The following is a 19,322-nucleotide window of genomic DNA, read 5'->3' on the forward strand; positions in this document are numbered from 1 at the left end:
ATTCAAATACCACCCAGCTGACTAGTGAAGCACCCTCAGCACCCATGTATTTCTACTGGTGGTACACATCCATCCACACATACCTTAGTTCACATCATAAAAATAATTCCACACATGGGCTACGTCTACACTGGCACCCTTTTCCGGAAATGCTTAAAACGGAACAGTTTTCTGTTATAAGTATTTACGGAAAAAGCGCGTCTTCATTGGCAGGATGCTTTTCCGGAAAAGCACTTTTTCCGGAAAAGCGTCCGTGCCAATGTAGACGTGTTTTTCCGCAAAAAAGCCCCAATCGTCATTTTCGCGATCGGGGCTTTTTTGCGGAAAACACGACTATGCTGTCTACACTGGCCCTTTTGCACAAAAGTCTTTCAGAAAAAAACTTTTGCCTGAACGGGAGCTGCATAGTATTTCCGGAAAAGCACTGATGATTTTACAGTAGATAGTCAGTGCTTTTCCGGAAATTCAAGGGGCCAGTGTAGACAGCTGGCAAGTTATTCCGGAAAAGCGGCTGATTTTCTGAAATAAGTGGCCAGTGTAGACATAGCCATGGTGGAAAAAATAGAGGGAACATTGAACACAGGCCCAGAAAATGAAAAATATGAAGCTTGGGTGTTTATAGATATTTCCTTGGCATAGTTTGGAAATAAGCCAACTAAATAAATAAAGTATCTAAAGGGTGTCACAAGAAGGAGGGAGACAAATTATTCTTCTTGCTTTGAGGATAGGACAAGAAACAACGGGCTTAAACTGCAGCAAGGGAGGTTTAGGTTGGATATTAGGAAAAATTCCTAACTGTCAAAGTGTTTAAACACTGGAATAAATTGCCAAGGGAGGCTGTAGAATCTCCATCTCTGGAGATATTTAAGAGCAGGTTAGATAGACATCTATCAGGGATGTTCAAGATGGTACTGGGACCTGCCATGAAGGCAAGAGATTGGACTCGATGACCTCTCAAGGTCCCTTCCAGTTCTAGTATTGTGTGATTCTATGATTCCATTATTTCGTGTAACAAGCTGCAGATCATGCAGCTGGTTCAGGTTGCCATGGTGGAAAGCTGGGGGACTGGCAGACCAGGGATAAAGATCAGCAGGGTTTACCCTCTTGCAGGATCTGCCCCAGGAAGCCTGAGGGGCTGACAGTAATGCTGCCCTCACCTCCTGTAGTACACAATGCAAGATCCTCCATGCACTGGCTTAAGGAAAAGGGATGCACCCTGTTCACCCAGTCATAGTTTAGGAGATCTCTGATCCTCATGCTTTCATGCCAGATTCAGCCTCTGGTGCACCTCTGGGGTTCATGATTTCTACAAAAAACGTAAAAAACAATGAATGGTCTTAGAGACGAACAAAAAATCTAAATGTTACCATAAGCTTCCATGGGTACAACCCACTTCTTCAGATGAATGGAGTTACGAGGTCCAGGGTACGAAAAAATAACAGAAAAGAGAGGGGATGGGGAGGGAAAAGAGAAGGTAAAAAATATTGTCAATTAGGCTATGTCTAGACTACATTCCTCTTTTGAAAGAAAGATGTAAATTAGGCAGATTGAACGTGCAAATGAAACATGGATTTAAATATCCCATGCTTCATTTGCATATTCACATCCGATCGCTGTTTCGAAAAAGGGATTTTGAAAGTGAAACTGCATTCTAGATGCAGTTCTTTTAAAAAAAACACTTTTTTGAAAGTGTAGGATGAAAATTTCTGAGGCAGGCTATGATATTCTGTTAAGATCCCAATCTAAATTCAGACTCTGGGAATGGCGCATAAACACAATACATGGTTATTCTCCTTCCCAACCAGTCTAGCCCATCAAAGAAAAGCTATCACCCAGGATAGGAGGCAGGACAAGACACGTTCAATGGTGCTAATGTCTCTGCTTTAATCCCCAGATGGACCACATCCTGCAGAGAAACCTTCTTGAAGCTGACAGACATATCACCACTTAACTGCTAATTGATCACTGATGTCTGCTTTGTTTAAATACTTGTTTTACTGGAAACACTATGTAACTTTATATTATTGATCTTATCCTGCCTTACTATTAGCATCTATCCAGGGGATCCGGGATCTTCCCCTCTCCCATCACTTTGATCTGCCCATTGAGCATCCTATATAACCAGTTGTAACCTATTGTTTGGCAGTGTTCACTGAGCTTAGCGAGTGACACTCCACCCAGCGCTGTGTGTGTAATAAACTCTCCTGCTTGCTTCACATACGGTGTCCAGATTCTGTTCCTTCAGAAAGATTCCATACTCCTCATTTTTTCAGGAGTACGGGATCGTTTGAAAAAGTGTGGGGGGGGGAGGATGTTTGAAAAAACTGCATCTAGTCTGTGGTTTCACTTTCAAAATACCCTTTTTCAAAACAGTGATCGGATGAGAATATGCAAATGAAGCATGGGATATTTAAATCCGCACTTCATTTGCACTTTCGATCTACCTAAGTTACATCCCTCTTTTAAAAGAGGGATGTAGTCTAGATGAGTCCTTAGAGTGTCTATGCTAACCTAGGCTAACAAAGTCGGCTCTAAGTATGCAGTCCTTAGCTTTTCATGTCATTAGGGTGCAGAATGTAGCACACATTTTCCCCTCTGAGACTGATAAATTCTATGGTTGAACTCACAATTTGAGTAAGTTTGAAGGTGGAATATTCACAATATGCTCATCATGAATACAGGCAGGGAACAGAAGGAAGCAAGCACAAAGTAATCTGCAAGTACAGTGACGGCATTCTACAACTACCGCTATAGAAAGAAGTGACATCTGAAATCATAGAAGTAGACTCTCCATTGCACAAAATACAAAGCTTTACAGGGGAAAAAGTATTTTCTCATGGTGTGACAAATAGTGAAAGATCCTTTGCCCCTGAATGATGATGACAGCCTAGATATCACCCTCGGGAATAAACAGGAGTAAAAAAAATGCAAATAGCTGAAGAGTGAATGACATATTGTCACCCAATCTGAAGCATATAATATGCAAGCACTAAAAATGCCATTCATTTTCAAATTGCTATTGATACAGTGTGTTTACAGCATGTATGTTTGTGAGTATTTCTAATGTACTAAACCTTAAAATACTTCCTACATTAATGGAATGGTATTTTAACTAAAATCTGAGTTTATTTATGGTACATGTAGCTACAAAAGCTAAAAAGAATTATCTACAATAGCACTCTAACTGTGTGAAGATAACTTTGGTCCCTTAGAAGAAACAGGGATATTGAAAACTGTAATTCTTTCTTTCTTTCTTTCTTTCTTTCTTTCTTTCTTTCTTTCTTTCTTTCTTTCTTTCTTTCTTTCTTTCTTTCTTTCTTTCTTTCTTTCTTTCTTGCTGAAATTTATTGGCAACAAAAGCCAATTTAAAAAGTGCTCTTGAAAAACCTTGGGCTGTGTCTAGACTGGCCAATTTTTCCGGAAAATCAGCTGCTTTTCCGGAAAAACTTGCCAGCTGTCTACATTGGCCGCTTGAATTTCCGCAAAAGCACTGACTTCCTACTATAAGAAATCAGCGCTTCTTGCAAAAATACTATGCTGCTCCCATTCAGGCAAAAGTCCTTTGCGCAAAACTTTTGCACAAAAGGGCCAGTGTAGACAGCTCAGATTTGTTTTCCGCAAAAAAGCCCCGATCGCGAAAATGGTGATTGGGACTTTTTTGTGGAAAAGCGCGTCTAGATTGGCACGGATGCTTTCCCGCAAAAAGTGCTTTTGCCGAAAAGTTTCCATGCCAATCTAGATGCTCTTTTCCAAAAAGGCTTTTCCATTAAAAGTATTTCAAGAAAATCATGCCAGTCTAGACGTAGCCTTGGAGTAAATGTGAAACTAATGTAGTGAAGCACCTTTTAGGATGTTGACTGGGTTCATCTACATTGTACCATTATTTCCAGATAACTAGTGTTATTTTGAAATAACAATGCGAGCATCTACACAGACATTCTGTTATTTCAAAATTATTTTGAAACAATGGAAAGCTTATTCTGAAATCTGTAAACTTCATTCTATGAGGAATAATACCTATTCCAAAATAGCTATTTTAAAATAAGGCATGTGTACATGCTCTACTGGGCTGTTCTCAGACTACATCTAGACTGCAGGCTTCTTTCGGAAGAACCTTTTTTCAGAAGAGGTGTTCCAAAAAAACTTCTTCTGAAAGAGAGTGTCCACGCTGCAAAAGTGCATTGAAAAAGCAATCTGCTTTTTTGAAAGAAAGCATGCAGACTGTATGGATGCTCTGTCACATGTAAGCTGTGATTGCTATGGACAGAATGGCCATTTGGGCACCTGTGCTTTTTCCTCTTTCCTCTTCTTCAGAAAGAACTCCCTCTTCCCCAACTACACACACCTTTTTCCAAAAGAGCTCTTTTCAAAAAAAGGCTTCTTCCTCATAGAATGAAGATTGCCAATGCCAGAAAAATCACTCTGTTCTTCAAATTTTCTTGCTGAACAATGCAATTGAAGTGTGGATGTTCCTCAAGTTTTATTGGAAAAACAGCTGTTTTTCCAACAAAACTCTGTAGTGTAGACATACCCTCAATTATTCCTCCCCAGTGCCTCCTGGGGCTCTAAATCGAGATAGCACATCTACATTAGGGAAGCCTGCCTCGGACTAATTTTGAGATTTCCCTGCAGTATGGATGAGCTATTTCAAAATAAGCTATTTCAGAATAGCTTATTTTGAAATAGCCGTGCAGTGTAGATGTATCCTAAGTCAAAAATTCACAAACAAATGGATTTCATGGAATGGCCTGTATTCAAAGATGACTCTGTGAATTTGCTCCTGTTTTCACAGAGCAAATGCATCTTTAATATATTCCGTGTTTATGAACTGAACCTCAACATGGCCCAAAGCATCCTGGAAATTAAAGATGATAAGAGTTTCACCTCTTTGTGCAGAGTGATAATGACAAACCTTTTATGAGTCCTTGGAGCACAACTCCCATTGAAAGTTTATTGACCAAAACCTGGTGAATGAATACTGTTAAAACAACAACTAATCCTAATCCTCATTTGAAAATTTGAAAAAAAAGTTCAATTTACCTTCTTCTTCCTCCCCTGTTATTTTTCATTTCAAGTATTTTTGTTCATTGTGACTCCAGACAAGACCAGTCTGGTGATTACAATGCTCATTAGTGAAACCTACCTTTCTAACAAACTGCTTGCCTGTTTCTTTTTTCTGCTGCCATCGTGCCCATTGACTTCCAATTATTTAGATTCTCAGTTATCCTCAATCTGGATGTTTCTCTAATGTTTTGGAAAATCAGAAATCTGCCAAACTATAAATGAGGGCAAAAAAATGTGAGGGAAAGCTTCCAATGATAGTGCAGACATTGGAAACCAAGTGTGTGTGTGCAGGGGTAGCGGTGGTGTAATGAATCACCAGCAGACAGTATCTACTATGGTGCAGCAGGGATATCCAGAGGGATTGAGTGATTTGGTTGCAATGAGGAGGCTATTGATAACAGAAGATTCCCATACTGTGTTTCCATGCAGTGATGGACTATGGTGTAATAGTGCCATTTAGTTATTGCTCAAGTGAAGGTAGGGCTGCTCGGAAGTATATACTCTATGAATTTATTTGGTGCAACAAAAACAGTATGAGAAGCAGTATAATATATAGCAATCATCTTGCATTCATTGTTTTAAGTTCCACCTGGCTAGAATTGGCAGACACTGTTGTTCTTTAGGCATTTCTCATCATTTCGCATCCACATATTTGTCTGTTCTCTTGTACACATTGACTTGAACTACTCAGTGCTCTACTTTTGAAAATTAACCATTTATTTTGGATCCTAACTGTAGGTTCCTGCTTTTTTGAAAAATCTTGGATTTTGCCAATTAGTAATGATTCAAGATTCACATATGGTAAAGTTCTTTGAATTGCACAGATTTAAATTTGAATGGACATCAGAAAAATTATTCCAGATTTATGAGGGCACAAAGAAGCAGAATTTTGCTCTTCGCATTCTGTGCATTGCAAAATGAATGCAGCATGGTTTTATGGATCTCAAGTCTTCTTCCATTTATGATGTTCTTACATGAGTGCAATGTCATTGGCAATAACAGATACTGTTAGAGGGCTTTTCCCTTCACTCCCACCCCTCGTTCTTATCACACAGGCAGAGAGCCAACCAGAAGTCTGACATCCAGACAATGTGATATTTATTGGGGTTAGGCTCCAGCAAACATGTATTCCATGACTGTGATACCACAGAGCCATTTCTCAGTGTTCCATTCCCCCTCATCAGGAGGCATAATTGAACTTTAAATGCCCTCAGGCCTGCCTAGTACATTTTAGGACCATTTTCTCTTTTGGAGGGCCATGGGACTAGGGGTCATCATGCCCACTCCTTTTTTATCCCCTGGAAAAGGTAAGGAGTGAGGATATGGTCAGACACACTCTGACTCTGCGGGGGGATGGGGGGGAGAAGGTAAATGTCTGTGAGCTAATGGTATTAGAGGTGATAATTAGGGAAGCTATCTTTGTAATGGGTAAGATAGCTAGAGTCTTTGTTGAGCCCCCCGCGTAGAGTGTCCCCCTGCATCCACCTTCTGTTCTGAAATGTGATTTGTCCTTTTCATATGTGTTCATTTATTTTATTTGTATCCTTTGGTATATATGGTTGTGACTATTTTCTTCCACTATTTGATCTGAGGAAGTGGGTCTGGCCCACGAAAGCTCATCATCTAATAAACCATCTTGTTAGTCTTTAAAGTGCTATACAGTCCTGTATTTTGTTTCAGCTACACCAGACTAACATGGCTACATTTCTATCACTGATCTAATGTAATATTGTCAGTGTTCTTGCGCAAGTACTATGCTGCTCCCACTCAGGAAAAAAGCCCTCTTGCGCAAATGCTTTTGCGCAAGAGGGCCAGTGTAGACAGCTAAAAACTGTTTTGCGCAAAAAAGCCCTGATGGCAAAAATGGCGTTTGGGGCTTTCTTGTGCAAAACCACATCTAGATTTTTGCAGAAAATAGTGTCTACTTTGGCCACGGACGCTTTTCCGCAAAAAGTGCTTTTGCGGAAAAGCGTCCATGCCAATCTAGACGCTCTTTTCTGCAAATGCTTTTAACGGAAAAACTTTTCCGTTAAAAGCATTTGCGGAAAATCATGCCAGTCTAGACGTAGCCTTGTAGTGTAGATATAGCCTTAGTGTTCCCCTCTCATCTCTCTTTGTCCTTCCTGACTGGTTACCTGACCTTGCCTTGCGTTAGGAGTTTGAGGAAATCTTCAAATGTGTGCTCATATATTATAGTCCATCATGCACAGTAACACTTTTACTGCTCTTACCTATTCCAATTATACTAACAGGTAAAAGCAACATACACAATGTCTGTCTATGGCCCAAGTAAGAAAAAATGTATAGATAAACAAATTGGCAAGCAAACCTCAAAATACTGTTCCTGGTGAAAATACAGGCTGGAGTCTTACATTAGCATTCCTAATAGTTATCTCAGATTTCAACTGGGGAAAAACAAAAGAAAACTAAGGATCTCTGTGAAATTTACAACTTCTTGTACACGATCACTCAGTTTTCTCCTGATTATTTCATGGGATTGCATCTGCTTACTCCAGGCTCTACTAGAAAGAATTTGACTATGACTCTTTCTCTCTACCTGTTTTGGGTTTTTTTTTTTGACAATTTAATTTAGGAACAAGCCACTAAAAGAATATTTAAGGTAAGTAACTCAGTGGATATGCATATATCTGCTACTTCATAAGGACACTCACAGATTTTAAGGCAAGAAGTGACAACTGTGGTTGTCTAATCTGACTTCCTATATAACAAAGGCCATCGAACTTCTCCAGAACAGTCCTACAGAAGAATTTTCAGAAGATCACCTAGTCTTCACTTAGAGCTTGTCTAGATTACGTTTTTCATTTCAAAGAAAGGTTTTTTTTTTTTGAAAAAGCAAGCCGTCTAGAAGCCCTTTCGAACAAAAACAAAAACCCCTTTCCCAAAAAATGAGGTTTATATTGTTTTTTTGAAAAAAGGTTTTTTTTCGAAAGAACTGCATCTAGACTGCTTGCTTTTTTGAAAAAAAAAACCTCTTTCAAAAAAGTGATTGGAAGAAGATATGTAAATTTATGCCAAATTTGCATATCTTCTTTTGAAAGAAAAATGTAGTCTAGGCATGCGCTTAGTAAATTTGATGGCAAATGCACCATGACCCATGTAAATTGTTCTGCTGTTACTGTCACTGTTAAATTACACTCACAGTTACACATTTATGTCTGATGTCTGATGTCACAGTTTATCTAGTTTCTACTTCTAGCCTTTAGACTGTGTTATGAACTTGCCTGATAGATCGAAGAGCTCATTATCAAATATTTGTTCCCCATATAAGCCTTTTATGCTGTAATCAAATCATGCCTAACTCTTTTCACTAAGCTAAATAAATGGATCATCTTGAGATTATTGCTATAAGGTAAGTTTTTAAATTATTATCATGGTTCTTCTCTGGACCATCTCCAGTTTATCAACATCCTTCTTAAACTGTGGACACCAGAATTGGATGAAATATTCCATCAGTGGTCAGATACAGGAGTAATTTATCCTTTCTCTACTCTTATTCAAGATTCCCTTGTTAATGCATCCGAGGATCACATTAGCCTTTATGGAAACAGTGTCACACATGCAGGTCTTGTTCAACTGATTATCTACCAGACCTTCCAAATATTCTTCAGAGTCACTGTTTCCCAGAACAAAGTCCTCCTCCCTGTAAGTATTGCTTACATCATTTTTTGTACAAATTTATATTTAGCGGGTATTAAAATATCTACTGTTATCTTGCACTCAGTTTACCAAGCAATCCAAATGACTCTGTATCAACAATCTTGTCCTCATCATTTACTGTTCCCCCAGTTTTTGACAGCTGCACATTTTATTCATAATGTATTTATGTTTTAGGTCATTGTTAAAAGTATTAAATAGCATAAGGCTAAGAACCAATCCTAGCAAGACCTAGCTAAAAACAGACTCACTCAGTAATGATTTTACACAGGGCCAGATTTAGGGACAAGCAGCCCAGGCAATCACCTGGGCATAGACAACTGGGTTCAGGGAAGCTGTTTTTGTTGTTAGCAACAAAGGAAATAAAATGTTTGAAGTAAAATGTTGCAGGTGTTCCATATGTAGATATGTTCCAGAATGTTCTGGGCCTTTGTAGAATCTCATGAAACCTTTCAGACTTTTCAAGAACTATATTTTCCTAGAATGTTGGTAGCCAGGCTTTCCTGAATATAACATGGGTAGAGTGTTGCCACTCAGTGAGGGTATGTCTACACTACAGAGTTTTGTCAGAAAAACGGCCTTTTTTCCAAAGAAACCTGAGTTAAGTCCACACTGCAATCACATTCTTCCAAAAGTAAATCAAAAGAACAGAGGGGTTTTTTTCCGGCATTGGTAATCCTCTTTCTATGAGGAAGAAGCCTTTTTTTGAAAGAGCTCTTTTGTAAAAAGGCATGTGTGGATGGGGAAAAGGGAGTTCTTTTGAAAGAAGAGGAAAGAGGAAAAAGCACAGGTGCCCTGGTGGTCACTCTGTCCATAGAAATCTCAGCTTAAATGCGAGATAGTGTCCATTCAGTATGGATTCTATCTTTCAAAAAAGCAGATTGCTTTTTTGATGTGCTTTTGTGTGTGGTCGCTCTCTTTTCCGAAAAATGGTTCTTCTGAAAGAAGCCTGCAGTCTGGACATAGCCTGAGATATTGGGATAGAATAGAAAGAGTGTTGTCATAATCATATGAAGTGAATACATCCTGTTTTTTTATACAAAATATACTTGAAAATATCCTTATTGGCTTTAATTGTATTAGCCATATAAGAATGAAGTAAAGTGAGATCCAAGCTGCAATAACCTTGATTTATTGTGTATTTCTGAAAGTGTTTAAGGATTTAAAGAGTATAAGTAGCAACTAATAAAAGACGTTTAATGAGCCATCAGAAACACCTATTAAACACCTATGTATGCAACAACATACAAGAAGTACTGTTACTCCTTTGGACACGATTAACACATAATGTTTGATGACTTTCTAGATTGCAGAACATAGTCTTTTGCTCTCCCTAGTACTGTCTCTTTTCCCCCATAGAAAATAAAACATATCCCTGAAGAAGCCTTCAAGAGCGCAATATAGGAAATGAAAAGCAATCTAGTTTGCATTAAAGGGAAAATATGAAGGTAAAATATTTGAAATAGAACAACATAGATGAGGTTTAGGCAGTAACAATCATCCCAAGGAAAAAGAAATTAAGGAGTGAAGCAAAAATGGTGCAATTACTATTACTAAGGAATTAGCAGATTTACCTGAAGATAGGGAATATGAGGAAATTGATGGTGAATTGTCCATTTTTCTTGGGAATGTAAAGGAGAAGAATGACAAAGAAGAATGTGGCCCATGTGAAAAGAAGAGTAATGGGTAATGAAAAATCTGGTTCCCCTGAAAAGGGAAGAAGTAATAAAGAAGAATCAGCCTCACACAACGGCAGAAACAGCAGTGAGAAAAATTGCACACAACACATCAATACATCAGATCCTGCTTAATGGTTGGCTATCGTAAACTCTGCTGATATTGATAACACAATTTTGAATGGGCCAGGGAAGATGGATGTTATGACATTTCCACTGAATGAGCAGAAGTGACACTTCTCAAAATCACACTGTGAAATAATGCTAAAAAATGATGAGAAACTGAACTACTGATGACTAATTTACTTGAATTTTCTTCTTTGGTTGTGAAACATTTGAAAAGAATATCAAACCCTCTGTTGTGCTTTCCAGGTACAATTGCTGGAATATCTTAGCTGATGCTCTGAAGCTACATGAAAAGTCACCCAGACATTTGTTGTTTTACTCTAAATGGATGCAGGGCAAGTCCAGGCTCAAGCTGAATAAATTACACAGAAACCCAGCACATTATTAATATACAAATCCTGAAGTTTTGTCTGTCTTCAACAAAACTTGTGATCATCAAATAAGGTTGGTTATGAGGGAGGAGATGACATGGGCAGGGTTCAAAAAAGAGGTAGATAAATTCATGCTGGATAAGTCCATCAGTGGTTATTATCCAGGATGGGCAGGAATGGTGTCCCTAGCCTCTGTTTGTCAGAAGCTGGCAATGGTCTTCAAGGGATGGATCATTTGATGATTACCTGTTCTGTTTATTCCCTCTGGGGTACCCGGCATTGGCCACTGTCAGAAGACAGGATACTGGGCTAGATGGGCTTTTGGTCTGATCTGATGTGGCTTTTCTTATGTTCTTATGTAAATGTTAGCTATTACATTATAATTGGATACAGATGCATGAAAATAATGCAAGTAACACTCCACTACTTTTCATGAAGTTTCAACACCAAATACACATACATGTTTAACAATAATTTTGAGGTGTACTCATAAACAAATGAATTGGCCAGGGGCTCTGGCCTGAGCTGCCACCTGGTTTGCTAGTTGTCTGGACCTTCTGATTCAAAATATGTATCTTTACTTACTGCTATTTAACAACCTCCTAAGATATTGGGATAGAATAGAAAGAGTGTTGTCATAATCATATGAAGTGAATACATCCTGTTTTTTTATACAAAATATACTTGAAAATATCCTTATTGGCTTTAATTGTATTAGACATAAATTCCTCCTTTCAGCCCTTTATTTTCCTTAGCAATTTTCAAAATTTCTTAGCTTCTTATTTATATTAAATACTATCAACTTCTTTTTTCTTCCTTGACTGTGAGATTGTGTTTTGGGGGGCATCGAGCAAAGAATTCTTAAGCTATTCTAAACTATCCTTCTTTACTTCCTCCAGCTTTGTGATATTGGACCTCTTAAAGCACCAAGTATGTATGTTTCTGGTATTGACTTTATTCTGATTGCATATTATAATATGATTAAGTTATGATTCACACTATCTACACTGCAATTAAATTATAGTTGTGTGATTAATTCTCTTTATCTGTCAAGACAAGGTCTAATGTACATTGGATGAATCATATTTTAAGTTAGGAAATAGTCGTTTATAATATTTAGAAATGTCAGGTATATTGTAGCAAATTTAATTCAAATTGAATTGTTCCATGTGATCACATAGCTCTTTTTCCACACTTTCTAAGTAAGTTCATAAGCCAGTCATCCATTTCACCAGTGTAATTTGATGGTCTGTAGCAGAAACTTACTAAAACCCTATCTTGTGCTTTATCCAGAGGATTCAAGACATTAATTGAGAAGGATTCAAAATAACTTTCTTCTGAATAAACAGTGACTTGGAAACAGGCAATGCTAATGAGATGCAAGCCATCCACACTACAGATCACCCTTTCCCCATAGAAAGTGGACCAATGTTCCGTGAAATCAAAACCCTCCACTCCTTACCTACCGTGTGGTTGACTTTCCAAATTTTCTGTCTTCTCTCGTCCTATGATTGTGGGGAAAAATAAATCTCAGGAAAGATCATTTGGACAGTCTTCTTCAACTTTCTTCTGAGTTCCCTGAAGTCATGTGTTATCTGTGAGATATTTCCTGCTGAAGTGTCTTTAGTGCTGTCATGAACTATTATTAATGGATCCTTGCCTGTTGACTTCCAATTGTAAAGTGATGGCTTATGTCTTGAATCTGGGAATTCTGCATGCCATCCTGTTATCAGCCTATCGCTGGCGGAATCTTCTGTCAAATCTTTGTGTAGTGAATCCCCAACAAAGATTAAATGTCTTTCTTGGACTGTCGGAGAAGCTTTACTTTGATATTAGTTGGGCCAAGTTCAAAATAACTCTGGGTATGTCTACACTACCCCGCTAGTTCGAACTAGCGGGGTAATGTATGCATACCGCACTTGCTAATGAAGCCCGGGATTTGAATTTCCCGGGCTTCATTAGCATAAGCGGGGAGCCGCCATTTTTAAATCCCCGCTGCTTCGAACCCCGTGTAGCGCGGCTACACGGGGCTCGAACTAGGTAGTTCGGACTAGGGTCCTATTCCGAACTACCGTTACTCCTCGTGAAACGAGGTGTACCGGTAGTTCGGAATAGGCACCCTAGTCCAAACTACCTAGTTCGAGCCCCGTGTAGCCGCGCTACACGGGGTTCGAAGCAGCGGGGATTTAAAAATGGCGGCTCCCCGCTTATGCTAATGAAGCCCGGGAAATTCAAATCCCCGGCTTCATTAGCAAGTGCGGTATGCATACATTACCCTCCTAGTTCGAACTAGGAGGGTAGTGTAGACATACCCTCTTTCTTCCCTTGGACCAGTTAGATCTTGAGAGATATCTTTTCAGAGTTTCTCTGTTGTAGACCTGGTATCAATTAAAAATGTAAACCTTTGTGGAATTCCTCATGGTTCTTTTCTCTCTAGTGAGTCTGCCAATGATTATCTGTCACCAGCCCTCCAGGATGCACCGGTGACCAGATGCACTGAATGGGACACACTAAGGACATTCTTCAAGAATAGGGCAGACAGTCACCAAAGCTGATGGTCTCCTCCAGAGTTAGTAATAAAAGAACTTTGCTTAACAAGAAACCAAACACACTTTACTTGAAGAATTCCAGCCCTTGGCTTCTATTCAGACAACCACAGAAGGGGCAGATCAGGGGTAGAGAGAGGCTGAGCCTGAGGTAGAGGGTGGTTGTCCCAGTCCTTCCCAGGGCTGGAGGGTCACATGGCCAGTGGCCCTCCAAGTCCTCCCTCACCAGTCATCTCTGACATCTAGGATCTTTTAGCTTCTCCGAGTCTTCATAGCATCCTTGCTCACATTTCCAATCCAATAATTGTTTCCTTTTGTACAGTCCCAGCTACCAACTTACACTTCTCAAACAGAGATGTCCTTTTGGCTCCAAACATGAAAGAAAACATGGCACATGCATTGCAGCTTACCACCACTGTTCCATTGCTGGCCACTATAAAATCAAATATTCAAATGAGCCTGGAAGGAAAGCTCCTCTCACTCCCAATCTCAACTTCCTCTGAAATTCTTCTGGGAGTTGTATCTCTTTGCATCAATCACGGTATGACAACAAAAGATTTTTTTATGTCAAGTCTTCCTATTTAGCTCAGCTTCACAACTCACCACCCAGGAACAATTAATAAGGCACTTAACAGGGCTGATCAAAGCTTAGAACTATGGAGCCCTTATAAAGAAGCAATGGACCCATCTCAGCTGTTTACCCAGAAGCCCATGATTACACAGCCCATGAACAGAGAACAAACAATCAAACAATCCACTGAGGAACTAAATGTGCCTCCCAAATTAGAGTCCTTGTATTATGTCATCCAAAACTCTCCTGTTAGCAGCCTCTGTTTGCTGCATTGTTTAAGTTCTGCATATAAATGTGAACAAGAATCACATCCTTTTTACCAGGACATCAGTAGTCTGCACAGAGTTCTGCAGATAACTTTATTGTGCCATGTCACATAGCTGTCCATTCTAGTAACACATAATCCTAAAATGAAAAGAACCAAAAAATGATATTCAAGGTTGAACAATTTTTTGCTCAAATTACTGTTGGGAGAGCATAACCATGTTTCCTTTACTAAGAGGATGCTATTTAGATTGTTTACTTTGCAGTACAAATGCATTGGTATTTTGTCTGCATGCAGCCATCTGCAACATTTCAATTTCAGACAGTCAATATCAGCAATTCATATAGTCTACAGCGATCTGGACAAGAGTATGTTTTTATTCAGCAGCAAACTCTCATTCTGTTTGAATTGGTCACACTGTGTAGATTTTGTAATGGACGAACCTTTATATTTTAATTTTACCTGCCTTTACTCATTTTATTTTTACAGTGGCATTTTTATACAGAGAAATATTGTTGTGCTGTATGTTTCTCTTTTTCCATATAAGAATTAATGTCTTTTTCCATATAAGAATTAATGTGTTATATCACCTATACAATTAATCTGCCATTTATATATATATATATATATATATATATATATATATATATATATTCTTGGCCAGCAGCTTGGCCCGGTTGGATATATATATATATATATATATATATATATATATATATATATATATATATATATATATATATATATATATATATCCTCTCGCATTTCCATTTTCTTCAAACCAGATATGTGCTTTTCTCGCATTATTATCATTGCTTTAACAATATTTCCAGAGAACAATTTTCAGAGGAGAAGAACTTTCTAGGCCTATATACTACTTGATACCACTGAAGCCCTATTTTGAGGATCAAAGTTATGGACCAGAAATCCATTGTATTAGATGCAATGTAAGCACAGAATAAAAGATGGCTACATCTCCTATAATGTAAGTCAAAGAGGGGCTGATTAAACTGCTGGGCCTCTGGGAAAGATCTGGGGAGTGACCTCTTGGTCTTGGAAAGGGTTGGGCCTCAGGTGGAAAGGGTGGAGCTGAAACTAACCTCCCCCCACCAGTCCTTCAGTGCCACTTGAAGTGTGCAATGTGTCACCTGGAACTCTGGCAGCTATTTAAAGGGAACAGGGCTTCAGACAGCACCCCTGGGAATCCAGGGCCCTTTTGGATAGTCAGGCCCTGGGGCAATTGCTTCTTTTGCAACACCCCCATCAGCAGGCCAGACAATAGATTGACAAACACTTTTGAGAGAGTACAAGGAAATTAGGAGACAATATTGATCACAATGATAGGCAGGATGTCAACACAACACCAGCCTTATTGTCAATTTTTTTGGAGATATTGCAGCAAAAAGTGATTAAGGAGGATGAGTTAATTTTGTCAATGGGCACTAGGAGCTCCTTCCAAATATGAGTCACATGGGAGAAATTACAAAGGTACTTGCTTGAAAATTTAACAGCTGGATGGCAGAAGCTGACACTAACCATTCAGCAATAAATGAGAGTATGTCTACTAGCCCCCTAGTTCGATCTAGCGAGGCTAATGAGGGCAACGGAAATTGCAAATGAAGCACGGGATTTAAATATCCCATGCTTCGTTAGAATGTTCCCGGCCGGTCGCTATTTTAGAAATTGACTAGCCTGAAGTAACTGCCCACGTCTACACGTGACAGTGAAACGGGATTCTGAATTAAAGTCCTAAATTGAATTAGCTGTTATTCCTCCTAGAATGAGGTTTAACAGTTAATTCAATTTAGGGCTTTAATTCGGAATCCTGTTTCACTGTCGCCCTCATTAGCCTCCCTAGATCGAACTAGGGGGCTAGTAGACATACTCTCATTTATTGCTGAGTGGTTAGTGTCAGCTTCTGCCATAAAAAAAATAGTAATAATATGTAGTATTAAGTCTTCATTGCCCCAGCTTATAGGTCAATATAGCAAATATTTAATCTAAAAATCTATGTTATTGAAAATGATTCATTTATCATTTGGATTATCCATAGCATAAAGGTATTTTCCTGTTCTCAAGCAATACATGTATATCAGAGTAAATGTATAGATCACTGGGTTTGAATGGGAATATTTCAAACCTAATTTCTAAAAAAATATGCTTTGAATAACAAAGCAAGTACTAAACGAAGCATTTCTGCCATCTGCATGTGGTGTTTTGAAATTCTGAAACATGAACTGGTTAAAATTTCACATATTAATTAAAAAGTGTTTTTCCTAGTCCTATAATTAATAGAAGATTATATATTCAGTATCTGGCTCCATTTGCTATAAAAAAGATAATAATAAAGGCATGAGGACCACATTTTCAAACTTGGATGCTCAAATTTTGGGGTATATATATATATGGAATGATGTTTAGGGATCTAAGAGGTGATTCTGCCATCTGTATAGTTTGATTAAATATGTAGGATAGACACAAATCCCAGCATTCATGGAGAAAACTCAGATTTGTTATGATTTTTGGAAGGTTTTCACATTCTCATTTTGGACATTTACAATGTATTCCGGCAAGAGAATCGGTATAATAATTCTCAACCAATGTTAACTGCATGGGCCAGGAAGATACTGACAGTCAACAATGGAGCGGCAATCACTTATCCATGCTTTTCTATCACTGGATGGCACACCAGAACTCTCCCAGTATTTGGTAATTTATAGATCTTCTAAAGAGTTGGCAGCAAGTGAGGTTGGCAATGGAAAGGGAAAGAACATATGACAACAGTAGTGGCACCAGTGGGAAATATTTTACAGCATTTGGTATGCAGTCATGTTCACTGTTCATGGTCATAGTCAGTATTCCCCATTTTGTGATATTTCATTGTTTCACAATGAACAAGATTTCAACTGAAAATGGACTCGTTTCAGTATGACATTTAGAGACAATGGGTCTAATTTGAACTCAAAAGAGAAAAGTGATCATATTTCAAACATTTCAAATTCTATTAAGGATGTTTCACACATCTCTAATGTTTTTCACTGTATATATTTTAATAGGTCACTCTTTGTGAACCATCTATTTTTGGTCCAACATCTTGAGCAAACTAACTTCCTCTTTACTTCCTTTAGCTTTGTGAGATATAGAAAACTGTATTGAAACTATAAGGTATTACTTTAAATGCTTAAGGATTTTCCTGTCCTGCTTTAAGGCTCTGTAAGGAAGCATGTAATCTGGTCAGTCAGCAAAGAGACAACCTAGAACAAAGTGGAGTGAATCATGTCCCTATATGTTAAAGATCATCCTGCTATCTTTCTCTCTTTTTCTCTTTTTGATTCTTGTCTGGTAAAGTTCTGGACTGTAAGGAATAAAGTAGTCATATACTGCAATCTGTCTAAAATATATTTTCTGTTTTTTTTAATCTAACTTTTCTGTTTTGCTGCCATGATCATAAGAATCTTATTTTTATTACATTTGATTCTTACTGGCCTTGTGATTGGAAATATGAACAGAAAATTGGAATAAAACATTGTAAATTTTACTTTTTTGTAGTTATTTTTGTTTTTCCTTGCAATAAAAAGTAATTATAGATTATTTCATCACTCTATTAAATAGTCAAACAGCTCAACAACAAAATCTCTATACAAAAGGTTGTAACAGGTGGCTGATTGACAAGTTCCACTGAGTTACAATCTTATGCTTTTTTATTATAGATCATGTGCAGGGAGTAATAGAGCACATCCAATTTTCCCACCTAAATAAACTCAACAACCATGTGGGGCACGAGAGAGGCCACTTCTTAGGTATAATCAATATTGACAAAGGCTTATAATTAAGCAAATCTATATAAAGATTTTGGGAAAGTGATTCTTTAAAAACTCACTGTATGCTAAGTGAAATATAATAGAGTATGTCTACACTACAGTGTTATTTCGAAATACCTTATTTCAAAATAGTTAATTCAAAATAGCTTATTTTGAAATAACACATCTACACACAAAATGCATTTCTAAATAGCATTTTGCTATTTCGAAATAGCACGTCCACACTGAGCGGAGACTGAATTGCATTGAAGGCTGCCTGGAACCAGGTCCAGCAAGGCATCAGGTCAGGAGTTTATTTGTGTGGCTGCTGCCTGAGACAATCTGAGTCTTGTGCTTAAAGGGACCCCCACCCCGGGCAGCCGGTTCTCATATTTCCCTGCTTGCTTGCCTACCCCGATGAGGGACAGCAAAGCATTAGTGTCTCTGCGTGGTCTGGTTGCCCTCACTTGGAACACCACAGCACTCTGCAACATGGAGACAGAGCTGCCCCTGGGCACCCTGGTAGTTCTCGTGAATGCGTTGATGCAAGCCTGGCTGCACTTTCTGCAGGCTGCCATCCAGGAGGTCCATCAGGGCTGTCAGTATCCAGGAGGCCGTGCGGGAGAGCATCCACCCTGAGGAGCACTAAGAGCCTCCCTGGTCTGCCCCACGGGGGCTTGTGCTTCCTTCCTCCCCCACATCATTCCACTTACCCTCCCAGCCCCCTTTCTGATGTCAAATAAAATACATATATTTTCATGTATCAGAGGGGTAGCCGTGTTAGTCTGAATCTGCAAAAGCGACGAGGAGTCCTGTGGCACCTTATAGACTAACTGAAGTGTAGGAGCATAAGCTTTCGTGGGCAAAGACCCACTTCGTCAGATGACATGCATCTGACAAAGTGGGTCTTTGCCCACGAAAGCTTATGCTCCTACACTTCAGTTAGTCTATAAGGTGCCACAGGACTCCTCATCGCTTTTATATATTTTCATGAACACAAACTCTCTTTATTTAACAAAACTGGGTGGGGGGATGAAACTGGTGAGACTGGAGAAAGGAGGTGGGAGAGGGGAGGAAAGAGGGTGGGAGAGGGGAGGGGGAAACCTTGGAGGAGGGAGGTGGAAGAGGGAAGCAAGGGGAAGAAGGGGGAGGGGAAGGTCAGGGCTCAGGGTTGGGGGGTCTTGCCAGACCAACTTGATTTTCAGGCAAACCTGCTCCTGAGTACACG

At 38.9% G+C, this 19,322-nt stretch overlaps 1 long non-coding RNA gene across 4 annotated transcripts in view; it reads left to right on the forward strand.

Annotated features, from left to right (window-relative positions):
- Positions 1-12,773, forward strand: part of LOC112544216 (uncharacterized) — a 50,542-nt gene extending 37,769 nt beyond the window's left edge. For all 4 annotated transcript variants that reach the window (XR_012901734.1, XR_012901732.1, XR_012901733.1 and 1 more), the window contains exons 2-3: positions 8,585-8,727; positions 10,376-12,773. This is a non-coding gene — a long non-coding RNA (uncharacterized LOC112544216). The remainder of the gene's footprint in view (positions 1-8,584; positions 8,728-10,375) is intronic.
- Positions 12,774-19,322: the final 6,549 nt, after the last annotated feature.

The sequence above is a fragment of the Pelodiscus sinensis genome, chromosome 2, assembly GCF_049634645.1.
Source record: "Pelodiscus sinensis isolate JC-2024 chromosome 2, ASM4963464v1, whole genome shotgun sequence".
In the NCBI taxonomy this organism is placed as follows: Eukaryota; Metazoa; Chordata; order Testudines; family Trionychidae; genus Pelodiscus; species Pelodiscus sinensis.